We start from the raw sequence: 18,713 nt of genomic DNA on the forward strand, positions 1-18,713 counted from the left end.
CTTTCTCACAAATAGCTAAATAGCTTTTCTGTCTTGTCTTTCTTCATTTTGAGCCTTCAGAGCTTAAACCAGTGAGCAGATTGTAAGTTGAGATGATGTGGAGGAAGGTCATAGCTTGTGCCTTGTACATTTAAAGTAAATAGAGGGTGTCCCTGACTCCTGCCCTCAACTATAGGATCATCTGCCTGGCTCATCTTTTAGTGCTGTGAGGATCAGGGGTCTCTGAAAATATTCATTCAGGAGAAAGTAACCACACGGACTGAAAAAAAATAACATATACGCTGGATTGAAAAAACATGCATCCCACCTCTTGGTTCATCTTACAATAATATCAAAAATATTCCTTTTAAATAATACAGTGCTACATACAAGACGCTTACGCATACAGCGGATCTGGCTAAACTGAAGACCTGGAGGGTGCATAATGGATTAAATATCAGAAATCATTAATATTTTCATAGAATATTCATTAAGTGATGGCAATGAAGGTCGGTTACTAATATTATTCAAGGAAAGACATGTTCATCATGCAGCTTTGTGCTGGATAAAGTTCCAAATGGTGTGCTTTGAGTGATGTTTTCCATCCAATATCTCCGTCAGTGTCCAGAGTAAAATCCAATGTGATTTCAGTCAAAGTGCACTTTGTTGTGAGTGGTACTGCGTATGAGAAGAATTGTCTGTACTCCATTATAACTGACCTTCAATAATGTGCATGTTGTATATGGTAATTGCTAGGGATGCACCGATTGCCATTTTTGGGGCCGATTCCGATTTTCAAGAAGTTTGACCTGCCGATACCGATTTTAGCCGATTCCGATTTCAATTTTTTAAACCACTTTACAGCATACAGAAATATATATATTTGTGCATATTTTCTTTGATAGAACATTTTAACATAGAAATACAATCAGTTCACATCCAATATCCAACTAAAAATGCAAAAACGAATCACTACCTGTATGTGTAGTTTATTTAAGTTTAAACATATTTCACAACATATTACCTACACACAAATAAGTAAATTAACTAATGAACAAGAGCGCAGATCTCTCTCTCTCGCTCTCGCTCTCGCTCTCTCTCTCTCTCTCTCTCTCTCGCACTCGCTCTCTCTCCGTGCCAACAATTCCTCTCTCTCTCTCCTCACACAGGTTTAAATGACAAACAAACAAATGCTGAGTGCTGATCAAAAGTTTTGTGCAAGTGATTTAAGGTCCTGAGTCTCCAAATATGACAGGCTTCATTCAGTGATTGAAACAAATATATAAACATTAATGAAACGCTTACATGCAGAGCGCTCACTCGTTAAGCAGCGCCGCGGCTGCGCGGATGTTGTGTAATCAAATACACTGGTATGGCGGTATATTAAAAATTCACATCATAACTATAAAAAACAGTATTCGGTGTGAACCGGTATACCGCCCAGCCCTACACTCTACTACATGTGCGTGTAGCCGCATGCACATGTGTTGCTGATGCTGCGCGATGCGGGTGCATTTGACCGGCTTATTAAAATCTGAATATTTCTGTCTGACCGGCCAGTCGCCGATTGCGGCCGATCACGTGAAAACCTGCCGGTTCCAGTCACTGGCCGATTAATCGGTGCATTCCTAGTAATTGCATTGGATTTTATGTGACTTTGTGGTTTTGTCCAAAGCAACTTCTTCTTGCTCTCATCTGGAGTAAATTGGGGAAACAATGTCTTCCTTAAGGACATAGTGATCATTAAACCACCACGTTTAAATTGGAAGATACTTAAACATCAGGCTGCTCTGTGAGATCAGATCACAACTTGCATTGCTGAGCTGGAGCAATATTATCTTTTTTTGTTGTTTTGCTTTTTGTTAAATTCGGTATTATACGCCAATATTTGATAGTGATATTTGATAGCCCTGACCACTCAACTACTGAGTTCCACTGATAATTCATTGCATTGCAGGGATAGAGTCACGGTATTCCCCTCTGATGCAACATCTGATTTGTATGCTTGATGTGGCGCATATACCCGAGTTGATATTCCGGCAATATTTCAGTCGTAACATTTCAATTTGATGAAGAGGCTAGATTCTGTCCCTTTTCGGAGACGGCTCAGAGCATCGCAGAATGTTTATGTGGGTAGAAACTGGTGATAAGGAAACCGACAGATGCTGTCTTTTCATGGTTGATTTGTCTTGGTGACAATACAGAACAATATTTGGGACTTTGAGTCACTATCACACACACAAATGTTTTTATGTTTCGACTGCGTCGTGGGAGGGAGCAAGCAGTTTCCTGGAAAAGATAAAGACGGTGTGTTGTGGTGTTACAAGAGTAATGGTATGTTGTGACTCTGACAGAGAAAGAATGTCATGCTTTTGTAAGACACACCACTGTTGCAACCCTTCTATTCAAAATATGTAGCAGATTGTTTAGTTCACACCTGTTTGGTTGACGCCCCTCAAACACATCTCTGCTTTTTCCTGCAGAAACTAATTCTATAAACTGTCCAAAATCCCCTCTGAAGTAATTTAATTGAGTGTAGGTATTGATTATGTGGCTCTCTTACCCCCCGGCTCACACTTCTTTGCTGGTATGTTTATTTTTTATTTTTTAAGGGGGTGGGGTGTTATGCCAGTATCTTCTTCATTATGCTCAGACCTGTAAGAAAGAGACTCACAAGCTGTTTTTCCTCACTGATGTGCTCATATCATTAATTCCCCTCTGACTGTGGCCTGGCCGGAAGCCAGAGAATTCTAAATCTGTAAGCAGTAAATTGTGTGCTGGGGTGGAAAAATCTATTAGATGTTTGAGCATGCCTCGAATTTGAATGGGAGAAAGAGCGAGGAAGACGCACTATGTGTGTGTGTGCGTGTGTGTGTGTGTGTGTGGGAGAGAGAGAGAAAGAGAGAGACCACCCAGCACCCTGGCCATATCCTGTAATGGCTCACACCGTAATCAAATTCAGCTTCTTCGAACAGCTATATTCATTAATAATTTGTGATATTTTATTTCTGGAATGTCACATAATGTGTTTTTCGGCGTGCACAGGGGAGAGGGAGGGGGGGCTGAGGACTGGTGTATGGTTAAACAATGAGAATGGCCTCAAAGGAAATGAAGAGCTCAGTCTCTCCATTAGCAAGCTCTGAAACAACAGTTGTGTCTCTCGTCTATCCATTAGTCAGGTCTGGAACAACAGAGATGCTATTGATGTGACCTCTGCTAAACAGGCAGGAACGGAGCGAGCTTCTTTTTATAACACACTTACTCATCGACGGCACATTTCTTTGACATTTATTTTACATGAGATTATTATTTTAATGGAATACTTTAAAATCTCATGGATCGGGACATTTTAGCTGAGATTACGTGCTGATTTATGAACACTGCTTTTCATAGACAAATGGCTGCCTGCTCTAGTTACATTCTAATTCATATTTTAAGCAGACTTTCTGCACAGATTCCTGTATTTGTCTTTGTCAAAAATGATACTCATTTAAAGTATTACAGCCACATACATTTTTCACTGCAGAATTGCCTTTTGTCTGTACGTCCTCCTGTTTCTTTCTTCCCTCACAGTTTCACATAGTTAAATAGAGATGGTTCTGTGCTGCTCAATAGGCATTCTAGACATCACAGATTGTACACTGAATAACTCTGCATATTTTATGAGCATGCCAGTCCATCTGCTTTATGAATGCATGTAAATCCATCATCCTCTGTGTACAAAAAGGACTGGAAAGTAAAGTCAACATGAGGAAATTCACCCCAAAAGGATATGGTGTCGTAAAAAGAACATAAACAGTGGTGAAATTTGACTATATACTGTTCAATTTGTGGTACATTCCTTGAGTATTTCCATTTTAATATGCACTTCACTACAGCTCAAAGGGAAATATTACATATACACCTTTTATTTGACAGTTTTCCTCACGTTTCACACATGAACGCAGTGTGAGAATATACAAAGTGACGCACTCGAGGATCAAACTGTATGACGTGATAAACAGCTCCACTTCAACCAGCCACAACAATAAAATGGTATTTACACATTTGCTGCATCTGTAATAAGCATTTAACAATAGCAGAATATTCACTGGAGAAGTATGAGTCACACGACATCTTTATGTGCATTTTATTAATCTGAACATTTCCATTTTTATGTATTATTTATTTACCTAAATAAATAGTACAGCATGGATATCAACAACATCTATTTCCAACAGAAATATGAGCTTGGTTCAGATAACTATATTACTGTGGACAAGTGATTTACTAACAACATATTTATTTTTTCTCTACATTTATCAGTTTATTGGATGTTTCCAGTTCAGTGTGAGATTAAAAGATCCCAGTCTATTCCTCAGTAACAATGACTAATCTTGAGAGACTGACATTGATACAATGATAATAATAACTTGATAGCACGTGAGGGCGTGTGAACCAATACCCTTGCTTATTAAACCTTACTCTATCTCAGCATTACAGTGTTGGGGAAAAAACTGTTTCACTTAGAGTGGTGCTACGGTAAAAATAGCTTGTGCAGCTGATTGCAGATCAGCTTCTCTACATTCACTTAATATCTGTCATAATCTATAACGCAGAACTGATACAAGGGGGTCACAAAGCCATGGCTATGCTGTAGTGTGCAGTATGGAAGATAGACTTATAGCCTTGTAAGAATAACGTAGTGTTCATTTCACAGCACAGAGGTAATGCATTTTTCCTGCATTGGAAGGTAATTGCAATGGTGCTTTGATAGATTCCAGACATTTGGTGGGAGCTGTGTGTGTGTGTGTGTGTGTGTGTGTGTGTGTGTGTGTGTGTGTGTGTGTGTGTGTGTGTGTGTGTGTGTGTGGCATGCTCAAACGTACTTGCCTGGATACATAACTGATCTTAATGCTTTTATGAAGCCGAAGAATTACAAATGACGTTATGTTCGTTATGTTGTATTTGTAAAATATCTGGGTGCAGGTGGTGTAATATATTTTGCTTTTCTTTAATATACTGACTGCCAGGGGAGTTGGAAGAAGCACATCGGCTACAGACAATAGATCATTGATGCCCCTGTCCTCTTTCTCAATCTGTCAGTAGCAGTGCATTTCCTTGTTATGTACTGGCCCGAGGAGCACTTGGCAAAATGAGAGGCATTCAGCCAGTCTTGTTTTTTTTTCCTCTTGATTTTCCTCTGAGCCATAAGTCAAGGAAAAGCCGTTGTTTCATCCCATGTGTCAGAGGATAATATCTTAAGTTAACAATAGCCCAGTCACAGAGACACTTTGTTACAGTATAGGTACAACTCATACAGATACATCTTACTGAAGCAATAGTTGTTGAATTAAATACAGAAAACCTAAGGAGCCAGAGGGCTGTGAAGATAGATAAATATGCAATATGCTACAAAACTATTTCAGTGTTTGGATTCCGGGAGGAACAAATTGATTCTAGTAGCATTTTTGATCATTTATAGCCTCTGTCTTATGGCACACATATTGGCAGTCATCACTGAGACTGGCAAGCTCTTAGAAAACAGAGGCATTTGCCAATTAATTGGTTTGATTCATGTTTTTTTTTTCCATTTCATGCTACTTTTCACTGCTGTAAACACATTACTATAAAATACAGCAACCAAAAAGAAGAAGAAATGAATTAAAAACATCTCCTATTATCATTTAAAGCTGGTAATAAACTTGGATTTACAGATTGTAATAAAAAAAAGAAACAACAATATCACACAGAGAAATAACCAGCCTTTTTCTTTTTCTTTTCTTCTTTTTGGCAGGAGTGACCAGTGAGCATAAGCATGCTATCGCAGCCAGATATTTTTGCACCAAAGTTATTATCTTTCTTGTTCAGTGTAAAAATGAGCTGTATGTGCTGCATCACAGTGATTACAGCTCGACTAGTAAAGTGGAGATTTGCCACATCACAGGCCATGTTCTGTAATCTGGAATGAACGAGTTAAAAGCCAAAGTGGCTGCAGTTTATCAGAAATTACCTGCTTGTTTAGCCAGATGCTATGTATGTCACATGAATAACGCAGCAGTCTTGTGAAAACACTAGAGCGGGACTGAGTTGGAGAACTTCAAAGGGAGATCATTAGGGCCTGTGGAGGAAAAAAAGCAATTGTTAGTGGTTGTTTTCTCTCTCTTTTGTGGTGTTGTTAGAATACAGAGTCGAAAATAATTGCATGGAGTAATGCACAACAGTTTGCATTTCTGAGATTTTCCCTTTGTGTTTTTAATACACTTTATATCCATGACAGCTCATAAACTAGAAATCTGAACAGATGGCACTGATTTTTAATGACATATTGCTCTCCGTAAAGTCTCCCTCTAAGGCACAGACTATACTTCTCCCTGTGGGGATCACACCGCTCTGGTTGTTATCATGATCTGCTAATGTCAGTCTTTGCTGTGCTACATTGTCAAGTCCTTCATCTAAATAAATTGGATGTAAATTGAGTATTGTGCTGGATATAATTATTGGAAAGGGTTCCAGTTGGCTTAACTCTACAGGCTGTTTATTTAAAGCCTTCCTCCTCTGTACAGATCTGATGATAGAGCGAGAGAGGGCGAAAGAGAGGTTCTTATATAATGACAGGAATGTACAATGGAGCCATGCTGAATGACAGTGCAACCCTCCCAAACACAACCCAACAAACACAACCCCCCCCTCCTCATTTCAGTTTTACCATTGGGAAACATGCCTGTCCTAAATACCCTGGAGTATTATTCTTTTTTCCCTCTCCTTCCCCCCCCCTTTATTCTTTTACCAAAAACATATTAAATCATGTTTCCTTTTACACACCATACGCCCTGAGAAATAAGTCTGAGTTGATAATAAGGGGCCCTTCTTTGAGGAAATACACACAGCAACTTTGATCTAGAATGGCATGTAATTCCTAGCCTGACCCAATTCCCAATCTCCTGATAAGATGTTTTTTCCCCTCTCCCTCCCTTGTGCTAACCTTCCAGCAGAACCCACTCAAATGGGAACTTGCTGTCCCATTAAAGATACATTTGAAGCTAAACATGAGATCCATTTCATTCAGCAGGAGGTGAATGTAGCGAGGTTGAAAACCGCTGTCTGCAACACGTCGAGTGGAGGAAACCTCGCTGTATCCCCAGTTCTCTCTATCGCTGACAACCTCTGAGATCTCTGATCACAGCTGCTCAATTGAGTTTGCGTCGGACAGAGCTGTGTGACAAATGAGAATTGCCGTCATAGCAGATAGAGTATCATCACCTGGGTGTAAAAGCTTTTAGGCGTGTGTGAGGCGAGGGAAAGAGAGATGGAGAGGGGTTTCACTCACTTTGCGTTTAGTCAAAAGGCAGCTGTTTTTCCTGCGACCAAAAATAGTTGATTAAATTTGCTCCCTGTGGTATTTGCACATTTTGGTTTCTTGCAGAGCAACTTGTTTTTCCTCTCAGCCGTAAGTGGATTGACCCCCAAAAACCCAGCAGTAGTCTTTCATTAGCCAGGATGCAGGCCATCACGATACAAAAGAGGATCGACATGGCACAAACTTGTCTTTCTCATCTTAAGTGACAACTTGGCCTCTAACCTCGTTGTAATCACGGTTTCAGCTTTCTTCCCTCATGACGGGGACATTTCAGAGGGGCCAAATCTTCGTATAATATCACCTCAGACACAAAAGGGGCCCGTCTAAGTATTCTGATAGCTCATTTGTTATGAGGCCCCCTTGTTTTTGTTTTTTTTTGATAGTTGAAAGAACCAGTTTGGGATTTTGACACGGAGACCCTCTAAATAATTCCTTCATGTAATACAGGACCTATTAAATGCAAACTTTTCAATCTGACAATCAATAAGGCAGGCAGCTTTCTCTGGCCCTATGCCAGACACATTAGGGCTGCAAGCGATGGTTGCTAGGGAGCTGAGCCTGCTCAGGGGAAAGAATGTTTAATGTAATAGAATCACATAAATCAACGGGAGGAAAGTGCTTGTGTTGTTTCTTCTTTTTCTTCTTCTTTTTCCTCGTTCTCTTCCCCTTCTCTTTCTCTTAACTGAAAACACTTAATATGGGTGTGTTTTTGAAAATATAGTTGGGCCATTTTCACCCCACCACCCACTCCCCATTCCCATTCCCCTTGTCAACCACAAGAACATCTGGGATGGAATTAAGCTGAGGGAAGTTGTATTCTCTCTCCCTCTCTCTCTCTCTGTGTGTGTGTGTGTGTGTGTGTATACACACACTCTTGTGTTTGTATGCATAGCTGTGTGTCCTCAATCCTGGTGCCGTACACTTAAATAAATTGAGGTGAAAATTATGTAAACATTTTTTTTTTTTATCTTTGTCACAGGCCACTGCCCCACCCTGAAATGAATGAGGCACTTTAGTGCTTTACTATAATTAAGATCAGGAGCCAGCATGCATGGAAGGTTTTCTCTCTCTCTCTTTCTCTCTGTCTGACTCTCTCTCTGTACAGTTTCAGTAGAACATTTCCTCTGGGTGTTAATGCCCTTTACTGAGAATATCTCTTTGAAAAATTAGTGCAGACTTTATGTTCATAAAGCAAGATATCTCCCAAAGTCATGTTCTACCATTATATCTGATACAATTATTTTACAGTACATATGAAGCGTCACAGATAGCAGCTTAAATATGAGGCGAGTCGCCTCCATAGAAACCTCTCAAACCAGTCCTGCAGCATCAACCGCTTCTCCACCTCCCATGTGTGCACCACATAGTCATATTAAACAATAATGTGACTAAATCCACTCTTAGTGGATCAGTCATCATATAAAGCATCCTGGACGTATTTGGTGATCTGAAATGGCCCCTGAGTTTGTCAGGTAAACCTCTGTTTATCAAGAGAATGAATGAACTTAGATACTTCCCCCCCACATTGAGAATATATATAAATAAAGCTGTTAGAAAGGGCCTTTGTCAAATAGTAATAGAGTGTTATTGTGAAAAAATTATTTTAATATTTTAATAAAAAAAAAAAAAAACACAAATGTTTTTGTTTTTGTGTTAAACAAAGCTTGGGGTTCATTGAAACCTTGCACATTCAGCAAGACAGACAGAACACTTAATTAATGTATTAGCATTCATTTGAAGTTGTGTCACCTGATGAATGTTATTCACCTGTCTGCCAACTATGTTTTGTTCTCCAGGTCTGAATTAAGCCCTGAGAGAAAAGTGTGGCTCCTCAGCTGCTGTTTGCCGTTTAGTGCAGAGTATGTCATGTACTGTGGACTTTTTGGTGCTTTCTTTTTTCTTTTCTTTTTTTTTTGTGAAAACAGCTGCCGGTGCTGCTGGAAATGAGGTTTTCCAAAACAGTTAAATTGCGGGTCGTAAAAACCACAACAGTGCGCTGTGTGAGGCTGAGGGGGAAACTACGAGCTGCTCTTTCACAACACACAAAGTCAAACATTGTTAGTGTAAAGATATTGATTTACGCTTCCTTAGCGCCATCTGATCTGTCGCTCAACAAATATTGGTTATTGCATTGTCGTTGGTTTTTTATTAATTATGGCCTGTATGTGACACAGGCCTATGAATGTTAATATTGTCATATTCAGTTTAACCGTATGGAACAGTTGAGGTTTGGTTTTAGGCAGTGAATCTCCTGTGTACATAGTGTTTGTGTGTAACAGCACAGCTTGTAACTAATGATGAGCAGAGAAAAGGTGAGTCAGCGTGTGTGTGTGTGATGGGATGGCGCTGACGGATGGCCATTGACTCATTTGTAAGCAGCGTGATATTCTATAGATAAAGTATTAACTCGGCGATGCTCATATCGAACAGAATACGCTTATGTTGTTTTTTTTGTCTGATTACTTTGCTTTGTTTTACCCCTTTATCGTGATTTATTGATGCCGCTGCGTCCTCCGTGTGATTCATGCTGTTATGTTTACAGCGCGGACGAGCTCATAATTAGCAAAATGTTCTAGCACATTCTGTTTTATCCGAGATAGTGTAGTCATTCACAGATTATACAAGCGATGAATCATGTAAATTCAAATCGTTTAGTCAATTGTTGTTTTTAATGTGATTTTCCTCTGTAGAAAACACAAGGTTGTTCTCAGTGAAGTGGGGGGGGGGGGTTTGGGGACACCACACCACACCACACCATCTACCCACCGTGCATAATTTTCATTTGGTGTCATTGACAGATGCTGTTCCCTCTTTATTTGGTCAGGTTTCAATAACATGAAACCAATAGCCAGATCGGGCGCCTGCTGCTGCTTATACGGCCCCCTCTCAGTGTCATGTCCCTTCATTGAGAAGTGAGAGAGCGAGAGCAAGAGAGAGAGAGAGGAGGCGGAAGAATCAGAGATGTGTTATATATTATGAGTAGAAGTTAAATGGAAACAGGGCAACCACAGAAATCAATACCAAGAGCACAGAGCAGAGAGCCTGCAGGATGGAGTCAGAATACCAAACAAGAACCTTCTCTTCTCTCCTCCTCCCCCTTTTCTTTCGTCTTTATTTTATTAAACTGTTTAAACTTTATGCCCATTTTCTTTTACTGGTTTGGAGGGTTTAAAAGTGACATTATTGGCCCTGCGTTGCCACTTTTTACCGAGTCGCTATCCCCACAAAAGCAGCAGGAGGATCCAGTAAATTCCTTGGCCATGCAGATGATGTGGAAATGTTGACAACAGCAAATTTGAGGCGAATGAGTGATTTAAGGCCTACAGTGGGTGACAGAGAGCAAGCATGAGAGTAATGGTTTTCAGCTTTTTCCCTCCCTTGCTCGTCTTTGACAAGAGAAATGAGAACACTTGCCCGGGAGATCTTGTCAGAGTTTGTGGGCAGTTTGAATGTTTTTAAACTCAGTTGAATTCAAATGACAGTTTACATGAGTCACACTTGGTTTTTAATTAGCCAGCACCGTTCTGCTTTCAACTGTCAGCAGCCCTCATATAATGACTAGTTTTATTCACAAATGTTCAAAGCCACTGCAGACAAATCCTCCAGTTAAAGGATCTCAGACATGCAGAACTAGATCACCCTTTCTTTTTTCTTTTTTTTAATTCCCTGTTTTGAAATTCAATGATATCAGAGATGTTTCATCTAATATTGCAATAGAGATTCATCCAACGGAGCAGCTGCTTCAACCACAACTAATGACTTTCATGTCGTATATGGCATTTTTCAGATTTGGACTAAGACGTAGTAATTTATCGCTCTTACGAGTGAAAAAGTGGAAGTGTAATTTTACAAAATGGACATTAATTCTGTCTGGTATAATACAGTGGTGGAGCCTTGTTTCCAGTCCTGTTTCTCTCATAGAGACTGTGACTGCATCACAGCACAGTCTCCTCACTTCCCTTTTTTTTATTCTGCTCGGGGGTTTTCCTCAGAGGAGGAGCTGGCTGTCTGGAATATTTATCCAACAAATATCCGACCCACCCATGTGTTGTTAAATATAATTTTGTCACATTTATGAACCAAACATTGTGCACATATATTAGAGCATGTTGCTTTTACTGTGTTGGAGTAGATAGAGATCTGTATTTTATTTTACTGTAGAGTGTCTCATGACAGTTACTGTAGTTAATGACTTTACCAGTCTGCTGCAGTGGGGTTGTTTACATAAGTGCAATATTTCCCATTTAATATGTATTTTTTTTTAAGGACTGTGCAAGGTTTAGACCATAAACCACAAATCCCTTTTTTCCTAAACAAGCCACCCCAGTCAAATGTTTTCAGGCAGTTCTCACAGCATCATCATTAATCATTCTGTCAGATGATTAACTGAATATTTTTAGTCATTTTACAGATACTTCATGATTTTCTTTGATGAGAGATATCCAGCTGGTTCCAGAATAACAACAGAAACTCACATTTGAGATGCTGGAAACAGTAAAACATGAGCAATCATTAAAATTGTTGTCGTTTCTTCCGAATCCATGGCTTGATTTATTGACTTTGACTTAAAACCTGGGATTACTGGTTTGCACTCTCAAATGATTTGTCTGTTTTGAGATGCAGTTCTCAGTTCAAGGGAAATCCAGTGTCCAGAAAAGAGAAGTCAGCTGTGAGTAGGATCTCATTCTTGAGGTTTTTTTTTTTTAAAGGGAATCAGATTTTTGGAAGACAGACAGGAAGCAGACACAGATGTTGTGAAAAGGATGATATGAGTTTGGCACTAAATAGTTGCTGTTTGGCGGACAACCATCACATTTTTCTTGTTTCCTTTAACACAACACCACCAAATGTTTTATTAGCATGAAGTATCTGTGAGTTGTACTTGTCTGAATAGAAAACAGGGGCTGAATGAATGCCAGCAAATCAGCACAATCAAAACCAGTGGTGTATGGGTCTTTTTCAGATGGAATTACTGCACCACAGAGCCATTTCCCTTTTCTGAAAAGTATAAAAAAACAAAAACGCTCCTCTGTAATATTCATTTTATTCGGTGTTTGTGCTTCACTCTCTATCGCTGCTTATGAAGTTTTTGATAAAAACAATGATATTGCTTAGTGACAAGTGTTTCTATGTTTCTCCTCGGGAAAAAAACAACAGATAGAGCTTCCTTTGAACTCGCGTCCCTTTAATTTGTGTGGCGTTGTATCTCTTGGGTCGTGATTCATAGCAAAGCACAATCCTGCAAAAAAACAAAAAAAACACAGCAGTAGCAGTGTATCGATTCACTGTGCAGTTTCCTTTAAAGCCTGCTTTGGTCAAAACAGTACCCAAAACACTAATATGTTTCTCCAAATAAGAAAGAGAAAGACGGCATGAAAGAAACACTCTTGGTAATGTTGTGCTTTCTGACTGATGTTATTTTTATGACATTCAATGCCTTAAATGATTTTACCAGACCGTCCATTTTACACAATCGTTTCCCTGACAGGAGGAGGAGGAGGGAGGGAGGCTGTCTGACTCAAACCTGAAACATACATATTACTGACACCATTGCACACATTTTCTGGATTTTCATGTTGTTCCTGTGTTTGAAAATGGAAAAAAAAATCTGGTTTGCTTTTCAATTTGGATATTAGACAGCTGGTTCAATGAAACAGCGATGTTACTCAAACTAAAAATCAGATTTCTGCTGTCATGTCATTTATACATGTGTTTTTACTTGAAACTCTCGCTCACCTGTTCCACTGCCTGTATGGACTTGTAAATAAAACTTCAGCTAAACACCAGTACGTTATACCATAGACTTTTACAAGTCTGATATGACTGATAACATCCCAGAAACAAATTACAGACACTGAATTTAATATATTAAATAACATTTGTATCGCTACTTGACATTATTTTGCAGAATTCTCAGTCACTATGTCACTGTAGCTGTAGTCAAAGGTTTATTGGTTCTTGGTAGCACACTATAAAATGTGACTGTACTATACCATCCATTCAGCCATATATTACTGTGATTTAGTCGTATTTTCCTTCTTAATAATTTATTTTTCAGTAACGTCACAGTAATTATGCCATACAGTATATATTACTATGACTTGGCAGCAATTTCCTGTTTGAATTCATATAAATCACACTTCAAAAAAGTCAATTCAATTCAGTTTTGCTTGTATAACATACAGTATCTCAATGCACCGTCGTACACAGCAAGACGGAAACCTTTACAAGAAGAATAGAAACCCAACAGTTCACACAATGAGCAAGCACTAAAGTCACTGTGAGGAGTTTCCTGTAATAGACACACGTACAGTAATTTCACAATAAAATATAAAAAATACAGTATTATATCATAGTTAAAGCTCTGAAATGATAATGATGTCATTTATTGCCAAATTTACAGTCAAGCCCCATGAAATCCTGGAAATAATTTACAACGTAGTCTACTGCTACTGCTGCTGCCTACAGCAATGTGATTTACTGGTAGAAGTATTAAAAGAGAAAAAAACTTAAAACTAATCAAGGTTTTTATCATTGTTACAGGAACAAAAAAGAAACTGGTGCTCAACAGGCATTTTTATTTTTGGCTTGCAAACTCTGCTCCAGTCTAATGTCTGGATCTGGATGAAGATCACACCGGTAGAGCACATATTGTTCATCCTCTTAACCTGTTTTGCACGTCATCCGTCATTTCAACATTTCACGATCATATGTCGTTTCCTCCTCTTTGCTGAACACTTTTTCTAAAACGACCGTTTTAGCTTTGCCTAAACGGAGAGGGAAGAAAATTGAAGTGACAGAGGCCCCAATATTCTGTTTTTAATCCCCAGGATGAGTCAAGCTCCAAAAAACACTGGATCCAACATAAAGCAACTTGATAGCGTCTTTCTAGGGCTCTCTTGGCTCATTAAGCCACGTGTATTTTATAATCCATGCCCCCCCAGGTTGTTACACAGACGCTCTGGTGTGAGTTTGTGCTCTGCAGGATTGTTTTCTCTGACTTTTGAAAGCTGCTCCAGAGCCAAACAAGACATTTTACAACTACTAACAGTGACTAACTTACCATTTAAACTGAAGTTAATATGTAAAAGGAGATCTTTTTTTTTTTTTTTTTTTTTTTTTTATAAACATTAATTCAGTTTACCTACCTGTGTGCAGATTATAAATGGTGTAGTAACATACATATTATATTGTTAGTGTAAACTAGAGTTTACTGTTGCACTGTAGTAGAATTTATGGACAGTTGCACTGACAGAGTGGTTGTAACGTCAGCTGTATTGTGGAGCAGTTATGACCCTGACACTATTGTTGTTTACGAGGCCGGGAGCTTTACAACGCGTTCCGAAAATAATCTGCCGCACCACACCTGTTTGATCAATACACTACACTACCACCAGGAGAGGACAGACGGACAGAAGGACACATTGTAAAGGGATCCAGAGAGGGTGAAACACATTGCATAATGTTCTCACTGTGTCTCCTCTAGTGATGCAGCCCCAGCTCAGACCCATTAGAAAGCTTACATAAAGATAAGGACGTCCTTTATTCTGAAAGGTTGCACATTAGGACCAAAAGGAATTTTTAAACGGATAGATTGGTACATTACATGCATCAACACATGCACACACACACACACAGGGAGAGAGAGAGAGAGACATGCTTATTTTACAGCGCCTTTGCACCATTATTAATGCCCTGCAGCTCCCTCTCCAAATTGAATCTAATCAAGTGAAATGTTGTGAGGATCCTTGGGAGGAAGAGCAGGTCTGACGGTGACTGCTTACAATAAAATCCCTAACATTTGGAAACAAAGCCTGCTCTACCTGTGAGCTGTAATTTCATTCTTGAAGTGTCACAATGTTTGATGGATTTACGTGTCTGCACTGCAGCAGAGCATGCATGTGCATGTATGCAGTATGAGTATGTGTGCGTTTACACATCTGTGTGCTTTGTGGGAGCCACTGTAGCTGCTCCTGTGATGTATGTGTGTGTGTGTGTGTGTGTGCACGTGTGCTGTTTTGAATGGTTTTAATAATTTCCTTTGTGGGCTTCACGTAGGAGTGCAGTGGAATCGAGGACATTGATTATCGGGATTGCAGACGCTGTAAATATGTGATGAATGCCGTCTTTCCTGTGCTGCTTATGCTGTGCATTTCAGAGACTGAGCCTCCCTCCTACTTGATAAAATAAAAAAAAAAAGAATTTGAAAAATGCTTTTTGTAAATAGTCTTGTTTAAATTGGCGGCACAGTGAAGGTGAAATACCTGCCGGTTATAGCCACCTCTAAAATATTAACCTCAAGCAGCAGAAATTCCCATGAATGTCTTGTCCGGGAGCTTTATAAACACAGACAGCACCGTGAATAATTCATACAAAAATCATGTTTCAAACTGCCTGACGATGCTTCATCAACTGTTGAACTCTGTAGTTAGCTTTGTACGCTCGAAAAATGTGATCACCCTCTTTCCAAATAGCAGTCTTGTGTGTCTGCAAAATAAGACATTGACTGAAGCTTGAAGGGATAATGCACATGCCTATTATGATTTGGCTAATTTCCCGTTTAATGTGCAATATTAACAGTGCTGAGGTCATGTGTTATATAACACATCAGAACCATGATATGATCTCACGCTTGGGTCACCATCATTTATTATATCTGTGTATCTTGTACCAACAAAGCTGAAAAATAACTTAAATCTCTTTAAGCCAGAATAACATGAATATTGACTATTACATTCAACACTTTATTGTTTAGCATTTTAAAAGGTATATATTTGCTTTTGGAAATTCTGATCATGATCAAACAGTCACGCAAGGAAAAAGAAATGCTGTATTGAATAATTAAATAAAATGCTAGGTTTCAGGTTACAAACAGCCCGTACCCTGTAGCCCTAACAGCTCACAGCTTTATTTGCATAAAGCAGAAGACAATATACTCACAACACTCAGAGAACAGGTTTTAACAAGGTAGAATACAGAATGTGGCGTCAACTTATTCACTTTGTTTGTTAGAGGTGGGTGTAATGCAAATGATTAAATACTAGTCCTGTATTCCTATTTTTTTTTTTATTATAAAGACGAGCAACCTGGACACATCTGAATTCCCATAAAAATGAAGAACTGAATTTGGATGAATGTGCTACAGTTTGAAACCACAACAGTAATAGCGCACTTTCTGTTGTAACCATTCAGCAGTGAGTTTATGGTATTTTATTACCCAGGGATGACAGTCTGTCAGTCAGAGCTCCACTACAGCCCAGACTGAAATATCTCAAGAACCATTTGATGGATTGCAATGAAATCTGGTACAGATGTTCATTTTCCCCTCAGGATGAACTGTAAAAACGTTTGTAATCCCTCAACACTCATCTGTGATGTCTACTATCAATAGAAATCAACATTTCTGTTTATCCAATACTTTGGTTTATGACACATATACACTAACAAAACGGTTCCCACAACACTTAGACGAGAACGTAACATTTAGCACAAAGCCCTGCTGTACCTGCATAAAGCCTCACACATCTCTCAGCACTTAACGTAGTATCTGTATAAGAGCCTATTAACAGCTTGATTTGTCTATCAGCACATCCTCCTATGGCAGTTTATTGTTTCAGCTCTGTGTCGACATCCTGTCTTGAGCTTTCCTAAATAATGGAAAAAGATTTCTTTGCCAGTTAGCCGTCACGGCCAAAAATGCATAAATCAAAAATAACTCGCTGTCACCGGAATACGAAATTACACACGCACATTAGTGACACGGTGATAAGTCCAGCCTTAATATGGTGCTTTCATTATAACCGGACTGGGGCAGTGAGCTACTGTGTGTCACCCATGCAGCAGTGACACTTTAATTCATTTATTTTCTAGCAGGTCAAAATACAGTCATACACTGAGTTGTGTTTTATCAAGGTCAGCGCACACACACACACAGGTTTGCTCATCTATTTTTGTTAAGAGTAGGACACTGCAGTGGCCTCCCCTCATTTGGACTGCCAGTCTATAGTCTTATCCCTAACATTAAAGGTCCAGTGTGTAAGAATTAGTGAACTATAATAGAGGCTCCATCTTATAACATCATCCCTCCCTTTTCCAACTACAAATATTGTCATTCTTTGATTGGTGACCCCTGAAAACAAAGCCCTCCCCTAAAGTATGTATAAAAGACTTATTCTAAAGCTGCAAAAACTTAACTAATTTTATTCGAAACAATTATTCACACATGCAAACATACTCAGAAGGTAATATATTCATGTTCTGCCAATAAAACCTTCTTTATGTTACACACTATTGGACCTTGAACCATACACACAAGACACATCTTAATACTAAATGAAACCAGCTTCTTTGTGAAAGAGGTTCTGTCTCATTATGACCACAGCTTTGCTCTTGATCAGAATTACTGGTTCTGAAAAAAACAAAAATAAATGCACACACACACGCATACACGAGAGCAGACACTGTTTTGTCTTAGTAGCTGTGAGGATTTCACACTTGCATCATTGTGGAACAGTTGTTCCTGACATTCCTCACTTCGCCTTAATATTGATGCGTGTCATCATGCAAACATGCGGCCCGGCGACATTACGTATTTCTACAACAGACATCAGTAAATTTAACGAGACTTAGGTGACATGTGTTATTATTATTATTATTATTAGTAGTAGTATTATTAGTATTATTAGTATTAGTATTATTACTAGTGCAATGCCCGTAGGAAGTATGTATTCCTTTAGTGGGAGCTGAAGAAGATTTTTCAGTTATGGTACTGCATGATAAGGAACGTAAAGGCTAACATAATACAAACACACACATTAGCGTAGCTAGCTGTTAGCTACGCTAATGCTAATCAAAAATGAAACATTTGCTTTGTGCCTAATGAGGTTGCACAGTGTTTGTATTATGTTAGCTCTATGCTAATTCTAATCATAGCCTCGATAGCTTACCTTTCAGTATAACACCATGCTCTGCTGTGAACCGTGTGAAAATGTCTCACCCACCGTGAGGACAGCCTCTTCACTCGCCGCCTCCCTACTCCAGACAGCGCAGCTTCTGCTGATGAGCCGCTGCCTGCCTGGTGTAGCGTGATAACTCAGCGAAAGTGCAGCATGATAAATCATTGAAAATTTAAGTTCCTCCAAAAAATTTGAAAGTCAAGGATGCACACCATTTAGGCCATGCTCAAGCCATATCCAAAGTCTTAGGGCAATCTGACTAACAGTCAGCGAGATATGCCTGTCACAGACACACAACTTGCTTTATAGATGGATTATTAGAAGGAAGTAGTGTGAGACTTTTCATTGAAACTCTGACGACACAATGAACCCACAGAATCAGAACACATCGCTTCCTTCACGCGATGCATTTCCATGAACACAGAGAGAGCTTTGTGGAA

The 18,713-nt window shown here is 39.2% G+C and overlaps 1 protein-coding gene across 1 annotated transcript in view; it reads left to right on the forward strand.

The window, feature by feature from the left end:
• arid5b (AT-rich interaction domain 5B) overlaps positions 1–18,713 on the forward strand; it is a gene marked incomplete at its 3' end in the record, with an annotated part of 69,702 nt that overhangs the window by 11,112 nt on the left and 39,877 nt on the right. The window lies entirely within an intron of this gene.

Source organism: Microchirus variegatus (assembly GCF_963457635.1).
Source record: "Microchirus variegatus genome assembly, chromosome: 11".
In the NCBI taxonomy this organism is placed as follows: domain Eukaryota; kingdom Metazoa; phylum Chordata; class Actinopteri; order Pleuronectiformes; family Soleidae; genus Microchirus; species Microchirus variegatus.